This window comes from Lathamus discolor, chromosome 7 (assembly GCF_037157495.1).
Source record: "Lathamus discolor isolate bLatDis1 chromosome 7, bLatDis1.hap1, whole genome shotgun sequence".
Taxonomy (NCBI): Eukaryota; Metazoa; Chordata; class Aves; order Psittaciformes; family Psittacidae; genus Lathamus; species Lathamus discolor.
Window position 1 is genome coordinate 4,920,256 of NC_088890.1, and position 20,595 is coordinate 4,940,850.

Sequence of the window (20,595 nt, forward strand, 5' to 3'; positions counted from 1 at the left end):
GGCTGACAAGTTCTGTGCAGGAACAATGAAGAGTGGGAGAGTAGGTGGAGAGACCGGTAATTGTTTAGGGTGGGGTTTTGCTAGTGTTGTTTTAAAATACGAGCAAATATGGAGACATTTCACATTCTTTTTTAGTGCTGAAGTGCAACTAGCTCTGAATCCCAAGAGAGGCTGACTGCACAGCCACGCACCCTATCACCCCTGCCCTCCAAAGTGGGAGGAATGAAGAGAAAGAGAAAAGGTGACTGCGTGGCCCTACAGGCTGCTTTCATCATCCTGTACCTGTTCTGCAGTGACAGGCTTCTGACAGCCGACAGCCATCTCTCTAAATCAATCGTCTGCTTGCTTGTTCCTTATTCCCCTCCCACCTCCTGCTAGTACACAGCAGTGCCCAGCACACTGCGTGACAAAAGAGCCCTTTGGACGCTGGATTACTGAAGGTTAGTCAGGTGTGCTGCTCTGCCTGCTTGTTCTGAGCCACTTGAAGGGATGTGAGGGGTCACTACGTGGAGCATCAGGAAGGCTGAAAGACAAAGTGGGCAACTGCAAGTGCAGGTGATGAAAATGATCGCCGCTTCTCTTAAGATGCCTGCAATGAAGGCTGTCACTCAAACACCAGAAGGGCAAGAAGGCAAGTCAAAGCTGGAAAAATACAGATACAGAACACACACTGTGCAGAACTGAACCCCACTGGGAAATAAGGTGTCAAAGCATCTTGTTATCACTGCTACCCCTATTAATAACACCAGTGACTTCAGGTAATACCTCAGCAACTCCGGAATGGTCTAAAAATACTGAATGATGGATGGTGCGGTACCAAGCTCCTGATTTGCATCTGTTAGAAGCAAACATCCTCAACTCACTGAGAGTAAATATGCGATGCTGCCATCCCAAACGGGTGGGAATAAAAAATGTATTACCTTGCTCTTTATCATGTGCCCTGACTCTATTTACACTTTCCTTCTCTCATGCATGCTGATACAGATATAATGGAAATGGAAAGGGTATGGAAAGGATATCTATCAAAGAAAGCAAAAGTCAGTGACTTGGGCTAATCTTGTATCTTGAAAAGGTCAGTGGTAGGTGTGCTTACTTTGAGCACCTAGACCTCAGCACTTCATGAGGTCACTCCTAACACCAGTTCCTTACTTTGCATGAGACAGGTTACTACAGAGGTACTAGATGAAAAAAAAGAGATGTCTTCTTTAAGAGAGATGTAGGAGACTCCCAAGTCTGCCACTGTAAACCATACCAGATTTCTAAAGCCCAGATTCATCACATGCAACTTCAGCTCCTTAAATTCAGCATCTGAGATGGAAACCACATCATGCTAAGCTCTCTCTCCAACTGGGAGACAGAAAGAGCTCCAGAGTGTAAAGCAGGTTTTCAATAGCCTCTTGCTTTTCTCAAACCATACAAAGAACCGAAATTCCCAGTTGAAGAACCTCAGTTAAGTGTCTAAAGGTATGTGGGATTAATCTAGATCAGTATTGCCTGATTTCACCCTTCAGGCTACCCTTTCTGTCACTTCTGACAGGCAGATTCTCCCCTCTGGTTAGCCCAGTGTCAAAGCCCACTGCTCATTCACTATATTTACAAGTTCCTTGAAAGAAAGGGAGCACACAGCTGACAGAGCTGCTTCTGCAGCATGGATAGGTTAGGGTTACAACAGCCGCAGACTGAGAGTTTGGCATCTGTGATGTGGAGCAGGGTGGACTGGCCAGCCATTGCCCAGCCATGGCTCTGGGGGAAGAAAAGCTGTACCAAAAAAGCTCTGGCAAACTACCTTAATGAAAAGACTGAAATTAGTGACACTCCCAGCTGCTTGTTTAAAATGACAATGTTTTCATTAGTGCTAAAATAGAATGGGAAAGAGAAGGAGTGTTGTGTAAAGTGTGCACTGGCCTTTGTGCCTGCTGCTGGGGGTGTGATCAACAACACCAGCTGGCAGCTCTTTGGTTAAGGAAAGAAAATAATCCAGTCCTGGAGAATGCAATGTGAACAAGAGCAAGCAGAGCACTCAGCACAGGAGAAACAGCTGGCGAGGGACCCAGGCTGTCAAGGCACAAATTGCAGTCAAAGTCAATAAGAATTTCCTCCTAATGCACAGGAAGTTCTCTCCATCACTCCAGCTTCCACACACACTCTTTCTTGGCCTCCCACCACCCTGCTTTTGGTAGTGCAAACGCAGATACCTGTGGATTCAAAGTCTTGGGAGACATGCTGCCCATTGTCCTGGGTTCAGCAGTAGCAGTTATTTTTCTCCTTCTTAGCAGCTGGTGCAGCGCTGTGTTTTGACTTTAGGCCTGGGAACAGAGCTGATAACACAAATGTTTGGTCTGACCAAGGACTTTCTGAGCCTCATGCTCTGCCAGGCAGGAGGGGAGGCCGGGAGGAAGCAGAGACAGGACACCTGACCCAAGCTAGCCAAAGAGGTATTCCATACCACAGCACATCATGCCCAGGACGTAACGGGAAGTTACGCAGAAGGGCTGGGGACTGCAGGGTTGGAGGAGGTATGGGTCAGTGGTCGGTTGGGTGGGGTTGGGCAAGTTATCAGTCGGCTGGTGTTGAGGTGTTGTATTCTCTTCCCTTATTAAGTTATTTCCTTTATTGTTATTATTATTGGTTGTAGCAGTAGTGATTTGTGTTATACCTTAGTTACTAAACTGTTCTTATCTCAACCCGTGGGAGTTGCATTCTTTTCGATTCTCCTCTCCGTCCCTCCAGGAATAGGGGGAGGGCAAGAAGGGGGGGAGTGAGAGAACGACTGTGTGATTTATGGATGACTTGTTTAAACCACGACACCCATACACACCTTGGCCTAGAATACCACTATGGGGTAAGGAGAGGAGAGTGGGCTCTGGCACACTCTTCAGGTTCATGCAAACTCTGGGACTTAGGAACTAGTAACCTGGGAAAATGGCTCATGGAGCAGAAAAACATACTGTCCTGCAGACCCCCACTGCCATGGCAGCCTCAGGCTCCCACCCAGCTCTGTAAAGCACTTCTCACACTCACAGCTCCTTGTGCCATTTCTGCCCTGCAATCCAACACAGCTCAACTCCTTTCACTCAGTTCTGCCCTGAAGCATCCCCTGTTTTTCAGTTCTGCACCACACAGATGATGTAAATCCACTTCTTCCCTGCCACCATCCTCAAGTGTTCTAGAAGTCATTTTATTTTGATCAAAGTCAGTCAGCTATGGCAAAACTATGTGGTGTGCTGTTTGCAGTACACCTGTACTGATGCATTCACAGCATATTTATCACCAGAGAAGATGAGCAATTTTTTTCTCCCTTTGATTGGAGATACTAATTAAACCTATTTTTATAGGGATTGAGGGCATTCAAAGCCTAAAGAGCATCTTTGTTTCCTAAAGCCAACAAGGTGAGACTGAAGCAGGCTGCAGAAAGACTTCATTAGCTTGGGACTGAACCCCTTCTCTGCCACTGACCTACTCTATGACTTTGAGCATCTTACTTCCCCATGCGTGACAAATACCAATTAACTTGCTGCATACACCACTAAGAAGCTGTTGGCATATACTGTGATGAGAAACGAAATGCAAGAACTTTGCAAAAATAAGCTGGGAGGTCAGACCTGAGCTAGAGTGCTCCATGTATCTTTAACTGAGCAATAACTCAGACTTGGAAAGAAAAAAAGGTGAGTTTAAAAAATTAAATCAAGAAATAATTGTGCAGCCTTTAGCTCTAGATAATGGCAGCGTGAGAAGTGGGATAATTAAATGATTGATATGATTTCAGAAAGAAAACACACTTTTTCTGGGCATGCACAAGGTTATCTGTGTCATTTAATTAACCTGCATGCAGGAGAGGAATTCTCGGCTGTTATCTCTTGATCCCAGTCCTGTGATGTCTTCTGGGGTTTATTTTTTGCTTTCAGAGCTAGGTTGTGGTTTGTTGTTTCAGGGTTTGGGTTTGGTTTTTTTCCCCCCTAGGGATCAGCAAGAGCTGAAGAGATTGCTACAAAACAGAAAAGAAGTATCTGTTAAAGATTCCTTAGAATGGTGCTAACTGGGGAATGCTTTCTATCAGTTGTCTTGTGTGGTATACTGATGAGGTTGCTGCCTTAGCTCCTTTCCTGTTGTGGGGAAACAGTCTCCTTTTGCTAGTTCAGCATTGCCAGGAAGAGGGAAAAGCAATCAGTGCACTACCCTCTAATCTCCATGGTGTAATCAGGCACAGGCTCCCCTACTGCCTCCTGCCTCTAAGCGGTGAGAGCTCGATCATCACCACCAAACTGCCTCAGCTATTGGTATGCTCCTTAGTTTTAGCCCACTCCTACCTAACTCCTTGCCTTACAGCTCTTCCCTTTCCCCAGCACCATCCCTGAGTAGGGATCCATGCTTCTCTCTAGAAACAAGCATCATTCTCCCCTGCAGGCTGCGCCTCTCTTTTACAAGCTGCCCCTCTGTCAGGCTTGTTTTATTTGCTTTTGACTCCCAATATGCAGACACAACTGTGCCTACTTACAGAAAGAAATGAGAGTCTCAGGGGAGAAAATAAGTAGGATCTGAGGACTCTAATGTGCAGGTCTGGGACACTAGCAACGGCATCAGTCTTTCAGAGAAGTACATTAAAATTCAGAATAGTCCCAACCCCAACCAGCACAACTTCTTTGCTGGCAGAGATGCCAATGAACACCTCAGCCATGAAAGCTCAGCTTCCTTCTATCTCCCCTGTGCTAGATGGAGGCTCAGCTCTAAAGTGGTACAGGGTACAGAAAACTACCCCTATAGTATTTGTTCTGTCCAAAACTCTGATCAGATCAATATTTATATACACGAATGACAAGTCACTCAGGGATTGCTGCAACAGTGGAAGGCTCTGATCAAGCTTTGCTTTCAAATTTGGTCTCTCTAAAACACATCCCAAGCCATTCATGCTACAAGCCAGCACTTCTATTGAAGATGCCAAGTAGCAGGTTAAATCATGAGAGCGATGAGTCTATATATAGTAGACAGGCATGTATGGGGGAAAGGAAGTATGAGAAAGGGAAAAGATAGATACATAGATGTGTGCTGTAGAGATGTTTCCTAGAAGCTTTTGACAGTGTTCTTCTAGCCTTGTCAGGAAAAACAGGAATATATCTGAAAGCTCACCTATAAAAGACTCCCTCTCCAGCTTAAAATTCACCTGTGTCTTCCTGCTCAGTGTCCACATACAGACTCAGTAGCAGGGTGTATTTTTATACCATTTGCCATGAGTGCATCAGCTCTCTACACCAGCCACAGAAGTCAAAGGTTGCTTCTGCAGAGCCTTTCATAGTAAAGGGAACCAGAGATCCTTTTAGCAGAAGTCAGCCTTCCAATCTGGTCTGAATGGGAAGGCAGTTCTGGGCTGAGAAGTGGCAGGGCACAGGGCTGTTCACCTCGTGTTTGTGAACTTCTATTCTTGTTTGGAGATTTTTGGAATATCTAAGCTTGCTGATGCTTGTTTTGTGCCAGTGCAGCAACAGTGAAGCAATACTACTAGACGTGCTCATCAAGGCTTTGAGGAATAGCAGTATTAGCAGCAGTTTTCAATGTTTATAAAAATTAAAATGTGATGCCATGTAGTACACATTCATTCTAGGAACTCTGCCTTCCTTCATCAAATGATTGCTTTTGGTGGCCAATTAAAATGAGATTACTGAAAGGGTTATCATCCCCACCCAATTGCAGTCTTCTACCTTAACAGGCCAGGCTGAAAACTGCAGTGGTCCAGGAGCTGACGCACAAGCAGATCAGACACCCATAGCCGTGAGGGCACTGGCACCTGTTAGAGGAGAAGGGAAGACAGACAGGGGAGGTAACACTGTCTGATCTTCACCCAGCACAATTCTGTTGCAGCCTTCAGGAAAACCTGTGCTGATCCTCTTCAAGCCTGAGACAATCCCTAAGGCCAGAAGGAAGCTGTGATATCTGGACAGAACAGGCTTTTTGGTGAGTGGGGCAGCCTCACTGTACTCAATTTTTTATCTATAAGCAGAGCAGACTTATTTCTAGAAAGGCTGATGAACACAGCAACTGGGTGATAGAAAGGAAACAGCCAAGCAGGGGTATTTACAAGGGCATGCAGCAAACCAGGAGCAGAAATAGTTAAAATTCAAGCTTCTGAAATCCCAGTCCCGTCCATTAGAATACATGGCCTGTAATCTAAGTGTAGTGCAATGGTCCAGTTGATCAGCTTTTTACAACAGAGATGACAAAGTGCAAACTATCATCTCTTCAATGTGCTGCTTTGTGGCCCTTTGATCCTGCTGTAAATTTTTATATATACATATTTTTTTAACTACAAAGATTTGGCTGCCTCCCCCCTGAACAATAAAACAGAAAAAGAGGACAAATTGGATTTGTCAGCTCACAAACCACACAGTATTTGACCTCCCTGCTCGTTTTCTTGTAGGTCCATGAGAGAATCATAGAATCACAGAATCATAGAATAGGTAGGGTTGGAAAGGACCTTAAGATCATCCACTTCCAACCCCCCCTGCCAAAGGCAGGGACACCTCACGCTAAACCATGCCACCCAAGGCTCTTTTCAACCTGGCCTTGAACACTGCCAACTTCCCTGGGCAACCCATTCCAGTGCCTCACCACCCTTACAGTAAAGAACTTCTTCCTTATATCCAATCTAAACTTCCCCAAGCCACAAGACTTGTGCAGGAATCATTGCAAGAGGCAGGCACAGGAGTACTGCCAGCAGTGAACAGTTGTGTGTCATGATGGGGGCTCATCACAACAGTCAGCACTGACTTGGTACTGCTGGAGAACGGAGTGGGCCTGAGTAGTGGTGACTTTGCTGTATCAGACCCAGTGTAAAGAGGGCAGAAAGTCCTACATAACTATGTAAAAAAGGTCCTTATGGAGCTGTTCCCTATCCAGGCAACCCTGCCTAAGGACTGGTGGCTACCCTTTCGCATACCACTTGGAGAAAGGTGCGGACGGATTGTCCTAAAGCATGAAATGACAGACCAAGGTCAAGTACTTTGCAAAGCCAAATGAAGCAATGGGATTATTTTGAAAATTCATTCAAGAATGCAACTTGTGGATATTGTAGGTGTGACATCTGCAGATAAAATCATTATCTGCCCTGGAGAACAGCAGCCAGGAAAAGGATTATCAAAGAAGTATATATATGAGCTACACAAGCACATTTCACTGCCATGAGATCTCGGTTTCCAGTTCACACGTTCCCAAGGGCTATTTATTCTTTTTAAAGGAATTGTTAGGCAAAACTAGGAGCCTGCAGAAGGGGAAAAAAAAATTACAGATACAATCAGCTCTCTCTCTTGCAGCTGCTTGTATTTACAGAAATAAACAGTCCTGAGTGTTAAAGGATGGGCGGATCCACAAAAAACAGAGCTGGGGAAAAGCTTTCACCTGAGCCTCAAGCAAGATGGGGGATTTTCAGCAGAGATCCTGGAATAGGGGTGCCCCATTAGACTGCACACCTCAAAAGCAACACAACCCCTTGTCCTCTCTTCTGCTCTGAGACCTTACTGAAGTATTCCAATGCTTCTGCAAGTCACAAACGTGCCACAGAGCAGAAGATACACAAGGTGTCATGCTGCAAATGCAAGAGATGCAATGACAACAGCACATGAGGAGGCCAAAGGAGCAGCACACATGATGTGTCCCCTGACATCTGTGCAGTGTTCTACAGAACAAGAGGCAGACACTTTAGCTTACAGAGCCTGGGACAAGGTGTCTTGAGGAACCTGATTCAGGCTGAAACACACACTATGGAGTGAAGCAGAGAAAGGGCCAGAGGCTGTTTCCCAGCATATTTTCAAGTCACTGAAATGCTAAAGAAAGAAAGTATTTTGCACAACCTTGGAGACAGGGAGGTAATAAAAGTTTTGCAGTTCTATCCCTGCTCTGTTTCCTACCCCTGTGATATGTTTCGATGCCACTGGCAAGCTGAAGGAGCCCAAAAGCACCTCCCTCCAACCACCAGCAACTGCTCTCTCTCAAGCCTGCAGAGTCAGCAGTCTTGAAGCAGCTACAGAAGAGCATGTGACAACAAAGTAAAGTTAATTTGCTGCAGTGTGATATTTAACCAGAAGAAAATAGCAGAGCAAGGCCCTAGTTTTGGGACTGTTACCCACAATCCCTTGCAGATGACAGCAGTGACAGAGTGTCAGCTTCCATATGCTGTACTACAGTGACACTTGCCACGCTAAATGCTGATTAGAATTAAAATGGAAGTGACATCTCTGTGCATTACTCTGCCATTAATCTTGATGCCCTGTGTTTTATGTTGACAGGGCGCTTCTGCGGGGGGAGCCTGAAAAGACACGGGGTTGTAGGGTTTTTTTGCAGTTGTAATTATAGAAGCAAATGTGGTTCTGAACATTAAGTGTAACGGGGAATTACAGGCCTCTTGATAACTCAGAAAGAAGACAAGATCTCTAGTGCCACTCATTGGACAGAGAACCCAGTTCCAGAAAACACTTGTATGACTTGTGTGCAGACAATTTTTGCCACTAAAATGGAAATTTGATGTGACATTACCATGAGTTTATTTAAATGTTTGATGCAGGTGCCTGCAAATCACACTGTTACTGACTATACCATAATTGTGTACACAAGTGATTCACAACTGGAGCATGGTTGATTAGAAAATGAGACCTAGGAGATGAGATTCTTCCTAATTGCAGCAGAGTGGCTGAACGAAGAAGTTCACCTTCAGGGAAAGGTATGCACTGAACAGAGTACTGTTCCAAGCCTGTGGAAGGACTCAGTAACATCAAACATCCCAGGTCACTGAAGAATGCAACTGCAAAGACACAAGCCTTTTTGACTCATTTTGACAGTGCCCAACCACTGGATTAAAGCTAAGACTCCAAAGCAGCCCAAGAACATAGATTCAGAGAATGGTTTGGGTTGGAAGGGACCTTAAAGCTCATCCAGTTCCAATTCCCTGCCACAGGCAGGGACACCTTCAACTACACGAGGTTGCTCCAAGCCCTGTCCAACCTGGTCTTGAACACTGCCAGGGATGGGGCAGCCACAATAGATCCTCTCTTCTCAGGTCTCCTTCCTTACTGAGTTCTGTTGAAGTCCATTTCTTGGGATAATACACCAAAACACGCCTTTCAGGTGGGGCAGGTATTTCAAAAGCTCAGCAGCAGTCCTTTACTGAGGATGTTATCCATCATCCACTACAAAACTGGCGCGGCCAAAACTTATCCTGGCTGAGATTAGGGCCTATGTCTGACCTGTTTTTGCAAGTCAAGGGTCTTAGGTCCACCTGCAGAATCACAGTCCAGAATGGGGAGTGGAAAATGTTCAAGCTGTTTCTGATTTTCTTGAAATCGCCTTCTTCCAACTCATTGGAAAACATTTTCTTTTTTTAAAAAACCCAAACAGGAAAACTGCACATCAGTTCAGGCTAAAACTACAATTGAAGCATTTTCCCCCTTTGTACGCTACAAGATCAGCTTATACAGCAAAAGGCAACAACAAATCTTATGAATTACTATTGCATGAAGGAGAAATACAACTGTCAGAGTGAAATGCTCTGCCCTCCTACCTGAGATGCCTTGCAGAGCGTCCTGATCCCAAGCACAAAAGCTTGGTGGGATGCATCCATCAGGCTCCATCAGCTCACAGGGGCTAGCTCACACCCTCATAGCTCTTCTTTGCTCCATCAGGAAGGGGTGACATGGTTACAGTATTGGAGTCATTCTCTAATCCACCTGCTTGTCCTTACCAGCAGATCAGATTCAGGAAAATTGTTAGACCCGTGCTTCACTTTGCCTATTCCTGTACATGCTGCATGATGATTTAGGTGCTCAGGTATAAGCACGTACATGTGCCATTTGCCAAAACAGGGCTGAATTCCAGAATTAAAACTATGAAAATCACAAGGAAATGTTCTATCAAAATTTCCAGCACCAACCTTCACTCTGCCCCAAGCCCCCCATCTCTTCTTTCTACAGAAGCATTCCCACCCAGGCTCCAGGCATGATGGATAGCTTCCCTCTCCCTTATCTCATCCCTACAACATTAAGGCATAACGAGGGGCTTGGAGGGGAGGGAAGAAGATGCCTGTAGTGCCTGTAAAGTTGAAGATAACGTTTAAGCTTTGTTACACCGAGGAGGCTGCGTTAAGCTCCCACGACCTTGAGCAAGAGCTGCAGCTTGGGTTCCTCTCCTAAAGACTCTAATAAAGTGAAAAATTGTTTCAATACAAAATGTGATATTGGGACATTGTTCGCGCATATATTGAGCTTAAGTCAAATATTCTGTGTCCTCAAATCCGACTGATTAATAATTAGAAGCAGAAATTCTGCCTTTACTCTAATGTGTTTAGGAAAACTGATGGATTTAATTTTTTTATCAGCCCAAAGTAAGAAAATGTAATCTTTCTTAAAGTATCTAATACAACAATGCAGAATAATTAGTTTCTATGAAAACAGGCATAATGGGACAGAATAATAAATCACTTTGTGTTTTGTATCTGTCCGTCTGATGGAGAAGATTTACTATACAGTGTAGTGCATGATGGTGTGGGAAATATCAGGCAATAGAAGAAATCTATAAGGGATAAAGTATTTCCAGCTGTGCATTATAAAGGAGCATTTCATCTCTTGACAAAGCCTCAGGGATAGGTCCAAGTAATTATCAGGCTAAAAGCAGCCCCTCTCAGGATTACAACTTGCAAAAATATGTTAGCCCCTAAAGCTCCCGTTCTGCATCCTCCATGGTCATCTACTTCAATAGACCTGTGCACTTAAGAGTTTTACTCTGTCCTTTTCTTCCATCACTTTTGGTGCCTCAGATACACTTTAACCTGAAAGGGGCTGTTCCGTCCTCTTCCCACTTGGGCAGCATGATCTACATTTTGTATCAGGACAAGCAAAGGCACAGTGAGATCTATTGGCATGGCCAAGGCCGTGTAACAGGGAGCTGCCTGAATCAGCGTCTGAATCAAGTCCACTGCCAGCAGAATTAACCCAAAGCCCTCTTAATTGAATTGCAAGGGGTAATTCACCAATCTCAGGAGAAAGTGGGATTCTACAGCTGCTACGTCTCTGTTTCGCTTGTTCAAAATCATAATTTTTCTTACTTTCCTTCAGCTTTCTTCCAGGAAAGGAGCTGTAATGAAAGCAAGGAGGTTGGTATCTTGATTCTTCTCCAGGTACATCCATCCAGGTACATCCAAAGAGATTTGTTGCTTGGCATTATCATCCTACTTTAATTGTCTGCTGGTAGAATATCATCTCTGTGCTGGCTTCATTTGGACTTGACTCCAAAGGCATGATTCAGTCTGACTCCTTTTACTGCAGGTGAGTTCATTTTTATTTACCTCACCAAAGCAAAACAGGATCTGTTCCTGCGGGTTTAGTCAATGCTAAATGCACAAAGAGCATTTTCCTTTGATCCTAGCTTCTCCCTTTCTTGGGAGTTCTTTTGAGACCAAAATGTGGGAAAAGCCAAGAAATTGGACAAGGAAACATGTATTTGATTAGGTCCTGTTTGGAGGCATTCTCACAGAGCTAGTGACCTGAAATACAGTCACATGAAAGAAGTTGTGCTGTTAGATTTTAAAGTGCAACTTTCCTTAGCCTATTTAACTCATTTCATATGGGAAGTCCAAGGATCTATGTAATTCTTGCTGACTTCTCTGGAGCACAAGTCAGGATAGGTTTATCTTTTGCTTGGTGGTGGTAAATGGTTTCCAGTCCTTCCTTCTTATAGCAGGACATCTGAGAGCCCTTCATGAGTTGTCAACATGCTACACACAGTAGTGATCCTCAGCAATAACAGTGAGACCTTTGCTTTTAGACCACAATACTTCACAAATGCATGCAAGATGAACTTCACCAAGAACTGACGGGCAAACTTGCTCTGTAGTGAAGTATGATATCCGTTTAGTAGTACACAGCAGCAATATACAGACCTGTGCAATGATCACACCACCTAGAAACAAACACCATCTCCAGGTCAGTACACAACATCCCCCTCTACTGGGTAAAATCCAGGCAGAGAAACTGGATGTCCCAGGTGCTGTACAGTTTGGGCTCTATCCTGCTGCCACACCAGGCCACTGCTTCAACTGCACTGCCCCTCTGCCACATCTGGTATGGACTATCTTCATAGCTTTGAAGTGCCCAAGCTAGCAGGTATTTACTTCTAACCTGGTTTATGATGTTACAGATGTCCGGTGTCAATATAGTGGTTGGGACAGACTTTTCAGAATATCTCCTTTTCTTTGAAGGACTCCTCAGTTTTTCTTTCTCACTCCTAATGGGGGATACTTATGGCCAAGACTTGTTTACCCTGTAAGCTGTTTCCAACTCTTAGTAGCTCTTCTCAAGCTGTCACAATCAGTGTCACAAGAAAATTACCACATAACATACGTGACAAGTCACACCTACACTTGCACAAAAGGCAAAATTATGCAGTGATGTGTCAAATGGATCATATTCATGTATCACCCAACACATACAGTTCACAAAACCTGACATCCCTTCAGCAGCTAAAGGAAATGTTAAATTACAGAGCATGCAGGCTGAAGAACTGACAGGCTGTAACAGTAGCTAGCCCATTCTCAGGGCACAAACCCAATGCCTTCCTTCCTCTACAAAGTCCATATATCCACATACAGAGATGTGAGTAACATCTGTCTTTAGGTTGTGCCAGGTTATAAACAACCCCGAGAACATATCCAACCATCCATATCCGCAGGTTGTCCCTCCCTCTCTCTCTGGATAACTACCTGCTCTGCTGTACACAAGCATTTCCCCTAGTGAAGTGAAACTTGTAAAAGGCAAGCTGGGGGGTGGGAGGGGTGGGGGGGTGTCAATGGCTGCTGCTGCTGATGTCTGGGACAGAGTACCAGATTCAGCTCCCTCCTCTACCACTGACTTTGCGTGTACTTTGGTAGAAATCATCTATCTGGTCTCTCCTTGCCTCAGTTCTCCCTCTGCCAAATGAAGCAGCAGAACTGCCCTGCCAAGTGAAGTATCATGAGAATAAGTATGTTAAACAATGCATGTGCTCATATATTCTAACCTACATTGATGCACTCTAATTTAAACAACTCAGCCCAATAGAGGCTTTACTGAGCATCTGATGAAATCAAGAAATAAATATCCATGGATTTGAGCAGGCAGTGGTTAACCCCCTGCAAGAGAACAGGTGGTGTCTTCATTGCCTTTATGGCCAAAAAATGCTTCTTGTTAGCCTTCTCCCTTGCACATTGCTCTTCCCAAAATACATCTTAAAATGTAGGAAGGATCTCAGTTGCTGACAGCTTTGAACCTAGAACTAGGCAGCTATATCAAGAAAGCAAAATAACAAGCTGCAAGCAGCAAATAGCAAAAAGACAATACTAGTTTGGAACAACGGAGGTCTGAGTTTGGTTCTCAGCTCATTCACAGACTTCCTGCATAATCTTAGATGAGACAGTTTCAGTATGCACCAGCTACTCATCTGCAAATTGAGGATGAATAATCATTCCTTTGCCCTTGCTTTCTATTTAAAGAGTAAGCTCTCAGGGGCTGAGGCTTCCACTTACTGTTGACAACTCTCAAATGTTTCTCTGAATTGGAGAAAAACTGTGTTATAGATGCAGAATGTCTCTACTGTTTGTAAACAGTCTAGCCTGGGTCCGCAGTAGCCACATGCACTGAGCACAGCCAATACACTCTACCAGACAGTGGCACAGGCACAGCAGTTGAAGCATAGCATTGTATTAAGGAAGCAGACTCACTTCAGCAGTAGATTGTCCCAGTGTTATTTGCACAGACCTGTGCCCTGCTAAATGAGATCTCCTTGACACAAATGTGCTTGAGAGGGCAGTGCAACAATGCTGAAGCCAGCTCTGTGAAAGACAGCTCAAATCTGGAAGCAATGATATTATTTAGCAATTTCAAATGTCTGGAGCATCCTAGCCCTCTTTTGCTCCTAATGAGGGAGACATAATTATACATATGTAGAGTATGAGCCCTGAGTCCAACCAGCATGCGCAGGAAATGTCAACATAAAGCTAACAATGACTATAGAGAAGCTCCCACACACATGGTTAGTCCCAGTCTGATGAGAGCATGGAATCAGACATCACCCAAATATTCTACTCTCACTCCCCTTCTGTCTCCAAGGGACTCTTTTCCACCTCCCTCTCCTCTGACAGGAAGAAGTAGCAGAGCTCAAGTGCAATGTCTTTGTTAAAGACCATTTAGAATCAAGGAGCCACTTCTGCACAGTGGATTCAAGGTTGGGCCCATGTATTTCCTAGAGACAGGCTGCATGAAGAGAAAGTGAAGCTTGAAACATCCTGTGTGAACACAGGGCTGAGCGTGAGCATCAAGACATTTCTATTCCTCTACTATAAGAGATTAAAGAACAAAGTGAAATGGCTCCTGTGGGTGGGTTTAATTTTTTAACAAGTTACCATGCAGCTCTTGTTCAAATTTTGGGTGTTTGTCTTTGTAATGTCTATGGCAAACACTGTAATTTTCCAGCAGCCAGGTACATTGAAGGCAAAAGTACTAATAATGTGACATCATTATTTTTGTTCCATAGCAACATCCCCCCACACCCCTTACACAACAGGTTATAAGTCTGTAAAACTCTGCATTTTACAGCACTGTAAAACTCCTCCAGCTGTTATAAATATATCGTTTAAAGCACTTGCATTTAAAAAAAATGAAACAGAAAAATACACTGAAAAGTTCAATGCTTTTTCTTCTCTGCATTCAATTGCATTAACTTTTTCCCTGCTGGTCTCTCAGACTCACTGCTGGGCTGGCAGATTTCCACGGAAACCAGGGGAGCATTCAAGATGGATGCAGCCTGTTCGTTGGTACAAAAGCATCCATTTTTACCATGTAATGGTATTTTACCATGTCATGTCCAGTGAAGGTGAACTTTCACTAAAAGGATGCATCTTGCTTATATGCTCACATGGCAGGTGTATGTTATCTAGTTGGATCCAGGGCCATTGGCCATGGTTTTGTTAAGATGGAATCCATTGTGGTGCTGCAAGATGAGACAATATAGTCACTGGTATAGCTGCTTCATAATTGCTGACAAACGGACTAGTACTGTGGCTATTGGTTATAACTCCACTTTATGCCCCATTAAAGTTCTCAGCAAAGCACTTAATACTACTGGGAATCTTTTCTTTAGTCAACCGTCAGGTGGGGCAAGTCTTCACCAAAGCACAAGGTAAGGGCAGGGGAAGCGGCTATACAGCAGCATGGGTCCACATCTTCTCTAATGAACACACAGGCACTGCAGGGGCTGGGGAGAGCCTGCCTTAGGACAGCATGATCACTTGGCAATCCCCTTGTTTTCAGTGACGCTTGTATTAAAAAAGCTCTTTCATTTCTGTTTTGCGTGTGTTGGTTCAAGTACTGTCTACAAAATAATGACTTAAATATGCAGGTTTTGAAGCTATTAAAAGTTTTGCCATGAAATTTAATGAAATTTGGGAAAGATACTTCAGGTCCAACAGGTATCCATGGAGTTTTTCCAAGCCCAGAGAGATGAAAATCTCAGCTTGAGCTTGTGCATTCAGTGGAAACAGAAGCTAACAGTAGCCCTCAATCATCAGTGCTTCCCATAGCAAAGAAGCCCTTCAAGTCCCTCGAAGAGTACTGTCTGTTGCTGCTCCTGTTGAGGTCAAACACCCCAGAGCAGGGACTGGCTCTCAGTCTGTATGGTGTTGAGTGTACTGAGAGCCCTGATCTCAGCCACAAACCTAAAGGTGTTGCTAGAACATAAGTAAAACCAGTATTAAATAATCACAGGCGAGTTCTACCTGCCAATTCAGATCATGCTCTAATCAGGGAGCCTCATTGTACTGGGCTGTGGATTTTACCATCTCCAGTGAGGCTTCTGATTTTTTCCTTTTTATGCATATTAATTATATTTTTCTTGCCAGTGCTTGAAGCCATCATGACAGTGTATTGGGTAATGACAGAATAATTGTTTGTTTCATTGATCATTATAAATCATTCTGCATCTCAGCATGATTTATAGCATTTAAAATACTCTCTCCTTTCCTCTCCACTCCCCTGCCGTGGGGGCAGCTGAGTAGATCAAAAGCCCACTGGCTATGAGCAATCCAATTAACAATGACAGAAAAGAAAAAAAACAAACCAAACTTTGGAAATGATTGAGTCCTTACACCATTTCTTTGATGGTTCCCTATTGATCCTTTCAAGCCACAAAGAAGATGGATATGAAACAGAATTGTGAAGAAATGAAAGTGCAGGAATAACAACGAAGAGGAAGGAAGGAATGCTGGAATGCAAGGAATGGGCTTTTTCATTCAAATTCAGACTTTGCCATCAAGATGTGCTAGCATACCAGGATGCCAGTGTTGTACTGCTGGGTCAGGACCACAGGCAACTGCAGCATTCTCATGCTTAGCCTGCAGTCTAACAGCACACTGATGTCCTACCATAAGCAACATCCTCCTGTAGATTCATCAGAGCAGCTGATGGAAGCATAGCTCACTGTTACAGCAGCCTACTGTGACACTGGCCCCATGTCCCATGACAGAAAAAGCTGAAGCTATCCATTACAACTGCAGTCTTATCCAGCCATTCACTTCCTGCCAGCTGGACTGAGATCCTTGTATATGTGCATTCCACTAACGTTCTAGATGCTTTATCTACAGTTTACCCAATGGGCACTTACCCAACCACTAAATAACCCATCCAACTTCCTACTTACACAGTTTTGCCCCAGTCCTCCAGAAAAAACACCAGGCACTATCGTAAAGACAGTACAGTATTGACACCAAGAATTTTCATGCATTTATATCTGAAATTACAGCTATTTTCTCTGTAGAATCAGGGTTTTCAGCAGCAAGGTGTAAGTAGATGTCAGCATGTCATCAGCACCCTGCTATTCACACACAGCTAAACAGTATGAGGTGCCCCAGCAGAATGTGAAGGGGATCACAGTACAGAATAGGCATATAATCATTGGAATAGGTGGTGCTTGCCTAACTCCTACCTGGTAATACCTGAAGAGACAGGAAATGGCTCATTTACATACCTGAAAATTCACAAGAGTGTTCTGGGGCTGTCAAGGAAACAGCTAAGACATTAGTAGGGAGCTGGAAGAGGTCCCTTATTAACAAATAGATAAATATTGAAGTGGATAACGAGATGCTGGGTTTTTTTCCTGCCTTTTCAGCAAATTGGTTCAGAGAGGAGAGGGGAAGTGAGAGAAGTTTCCCTTAGCCACTTTTTTTTTCAGGTTACTGAACCACTAGATAGAAATCTAGTAATGCAGAGGACTAAGGCAGGAAGAACTCCTTGGAAGCCCTTTTTCCACCTGATATTGTCATGCAAATGATAGAATGGTGCACTCCTGAGATGGTTCCTCTCTGCAAGTATATCTACAGTGAAGTGAGGAATGCGACTGTGGCACATGTTGGCATTCTTCAGTTAGTTCAAATTTAGACAGCATACAGAGCAAAAGCAGTGCAAATGCAAGCACAGTGTGGCTTTACCCTATGCGGCACCCCTATTAATGACTGCAGCTCCTGTGAAATGCCTGCATTATGACCCCATTTTGACTGCCATCTGGCTGAAGATGGCTTGGTTACACCTATACACCACTGTCAGAAGGCAGGGAAAAATTCCAGATGGAACTTCGATATTCACAATATGCACTGAAAATATGAAAATAAAAGCTTGTCATCATGCTCCTCTGGCCTGCCAGGATGTGCCATCTTGGCACATTTGGATATTGGCTCATTTTGAACATTGCTCCCAGTTCCCAATCACCCTTACATTCAGGATGAACATCTTACATGGGTTTACTTGATCAAGCCCTGATTTTTCACATTCCTTTACATTCAAAAAGAAAAAAAAAATAAAAAAAAATCAACTTTTTTCCAAGGTTTACTTTTCCTGTCACAAGACACTGGCATGACAATCAAGAAATCCAAGCTATGAGCACCAGACAGAAGATTTTCTCTGAAATACAGAACTACTTCATAGCAATCAATAAAGCACTAGAGTAAACCCAAGCCTGCAGTGGAAATTCTCCCAGCTAAAACTGAGCTTACCATCAGCTAAGATGCCATCACTGGAGGACTTAAAAGCATACATCAGAGAAGAAAGTATTCAGTTACTGCATCAATTACATCAGTTTCTGGTTGCCTTTGAAAACTCCAATCTGTTAAATATTCCCTGTCCATTGTCTGTTTCCCTCTCCTTGCTCAGGAAAAGAAAGGGCAATAAAGGCTTCTGAAATTCTACAGAATAGGCATGTCTGCAAAATCTCCCCGTTGAGTACATGTAGCACTTCTCAGCAAAGTGAGCTGGTGCCATCAAACAGGAAGAAGCTTTGGAGGGAAGGGTCCCAAGCATAGAGGATTCCCATTTATTCCATTCGGCTACTTAAAACAATACCAGAGTCATAAAGAAGTCTCAGGAAACAGCACGAATCAAACCCTGTTGGTTTGAATTCAGTGGAAGGGAAATTTCAGTCCCTTGAATGGTTTCATAATGCATCAGGGCACATCAGAATCGAAGGAAACAGTCTGGCAGAATTGCATTAATTTTCATGAACCCAGCAGCCCTGGAAAATCATGAAAACTGCAACATAATGAAAGCCTGCAAGGGAAAAACCTGCCCTCTTCTTCACTGCTGGAGAATCTGAATGCGGATTCCATCAAAAGAGAGAATCTGAGAAACCACAGCAGGAATAAAAATTAACCCTTTGGCTCATGGGACTGCAGGAGTCACCATTCTTCCAGTCACTAGTCTGCCAAAAGAGATAAACTCCTGTATGAGAGCTGGCCATCTCTATGCAATTAGACCTTAGCACTCTGCATGATACAATGAACTGCTGCCAGCAGGAATTAAGGAAGACATTTTCTTCTGTCTCCACAGTATTCATCTTCTGCCCTCATTTCTCAGTCTGTCTCACTGATTTTAGTAGGAACAGGATGCATGTGTTAGATTGATAATGTCCTAGCTGGATGAACGATGCTCCCAACAAAACAAACAAAAATACAGTTCCTCGCTCTTATGTGTGGTGACAAAAAGCATACATGAAACCCATGTGCAAACTCCTTCCAGATTGTGTAAGTGGGCCTATCCTTTCACGTATTTCAGTCTCCTATATTTTATTCAGTAGTTGCACCCCTAAATACAAAAAGCAGAAATTGTCTACATGTTACTTCTATTGATACTGAACAGAAGATTGACTTAAATTCTGAAAACTATCCTAACACACTGGAATTACATATTAACTATTTCATGCGTACTTCATGCTACTATATTGTGATTAAGAAAGTCACACCACTGACTGTAAGCACAGATTGCATTCTGTAGGGCCTACAAATGTACCTTGGTTTCATTCCTGCTTTTGCTGGTTTGAAGCAGCCAGCAATTAGCTAACAGCAGTTGCTCTTCCGGGAGCTTTGCTGACATCATCTCCAATGCCAGGGAACAAACAAAGCTCTTTTTGCAGGATAAAAAGCACAACATGCATTGAGGTTGTTGTTGTTAAACAAAAATAACCAAGCTAATTTCAGCTTCATTTAAAAGCATGGGAAATAATCATTGCTCAGTGAATGGGAAAAGGACAAAATCAGTATAAAGAAAAATCATTTGCAGGGTCGTGAGAGACTTCTACAAGCAACAAGCACTGAAACTATTTTTAATATTACTCAACATTGCCCTTTAAATATCTACTGCTCCCTAGTACAAGGGTTTGGGAATGTTTCAATTTCATAAATTTCTTTCATTTTCTCCCCTTCATCTCTTACAATAAAGATTCGCAGTTAAATGACATCATTTATAAAGCATTGATTGATCAAGTGACCTATTCTCCTCAAAAGAATTTAGCCCCCATTGGAAACCCACTCAGAACAGCAGATCATCACCACACTCGATGCTGTACATTTACAAGGAAGAGACATCCCTGATTTAACTGGCAGATGTGCAAGTGACACACAGAGAAACTGCCAGACTTGCTTCAGTTTATCTAGAGTGCTAATCAGGGAGAAGGGATTGTAGCCACAGCCACTATCCAATGCCTTAACCAGAAAACCAATGTTTTCACAAGACTGATCTTAATCACACTGGAACAAGCCCAGAACTGCTTCACTGTCTCAGTACAGCATCTCTGGAGACACCACTGTAACCCTAAAGATGATTTTGCCCAGAATGATCAGCTTTCTGCCGACCACAGCCTACCTCATTTGCTTTCCTCCTGGTCATAGCATTTCCCATCCGCCGACATCCAGAACAGCCCTCTCAGGACCAGGACACTGGGATTTCTCACTGCCCTGCACTTCAAACAGAAAAATGGCTCACCAACAGGCATTCACCATAACCCCAAGGTGCATGAGGCCTCTCATGACCTCCCACCTGCACCACAAAGCAGGAGCTGGACTCAACCCCTTCAATAGTTCAAAACAGAGCATGGGCTGGCATTTGAGCTGCAGGAACACCCCCAGACAGGGCAGGGCTCACAGAACAGCTGGCTTGTTTACAGGCCTGGTATGCAACCGTACCCACCAGGTAATCTGCTATGGTTATTCTCCTGTTTCCAAGGAAGACACAGCTAACCCTCATAAGGGTGGGCTGGTTTCATTCCTTC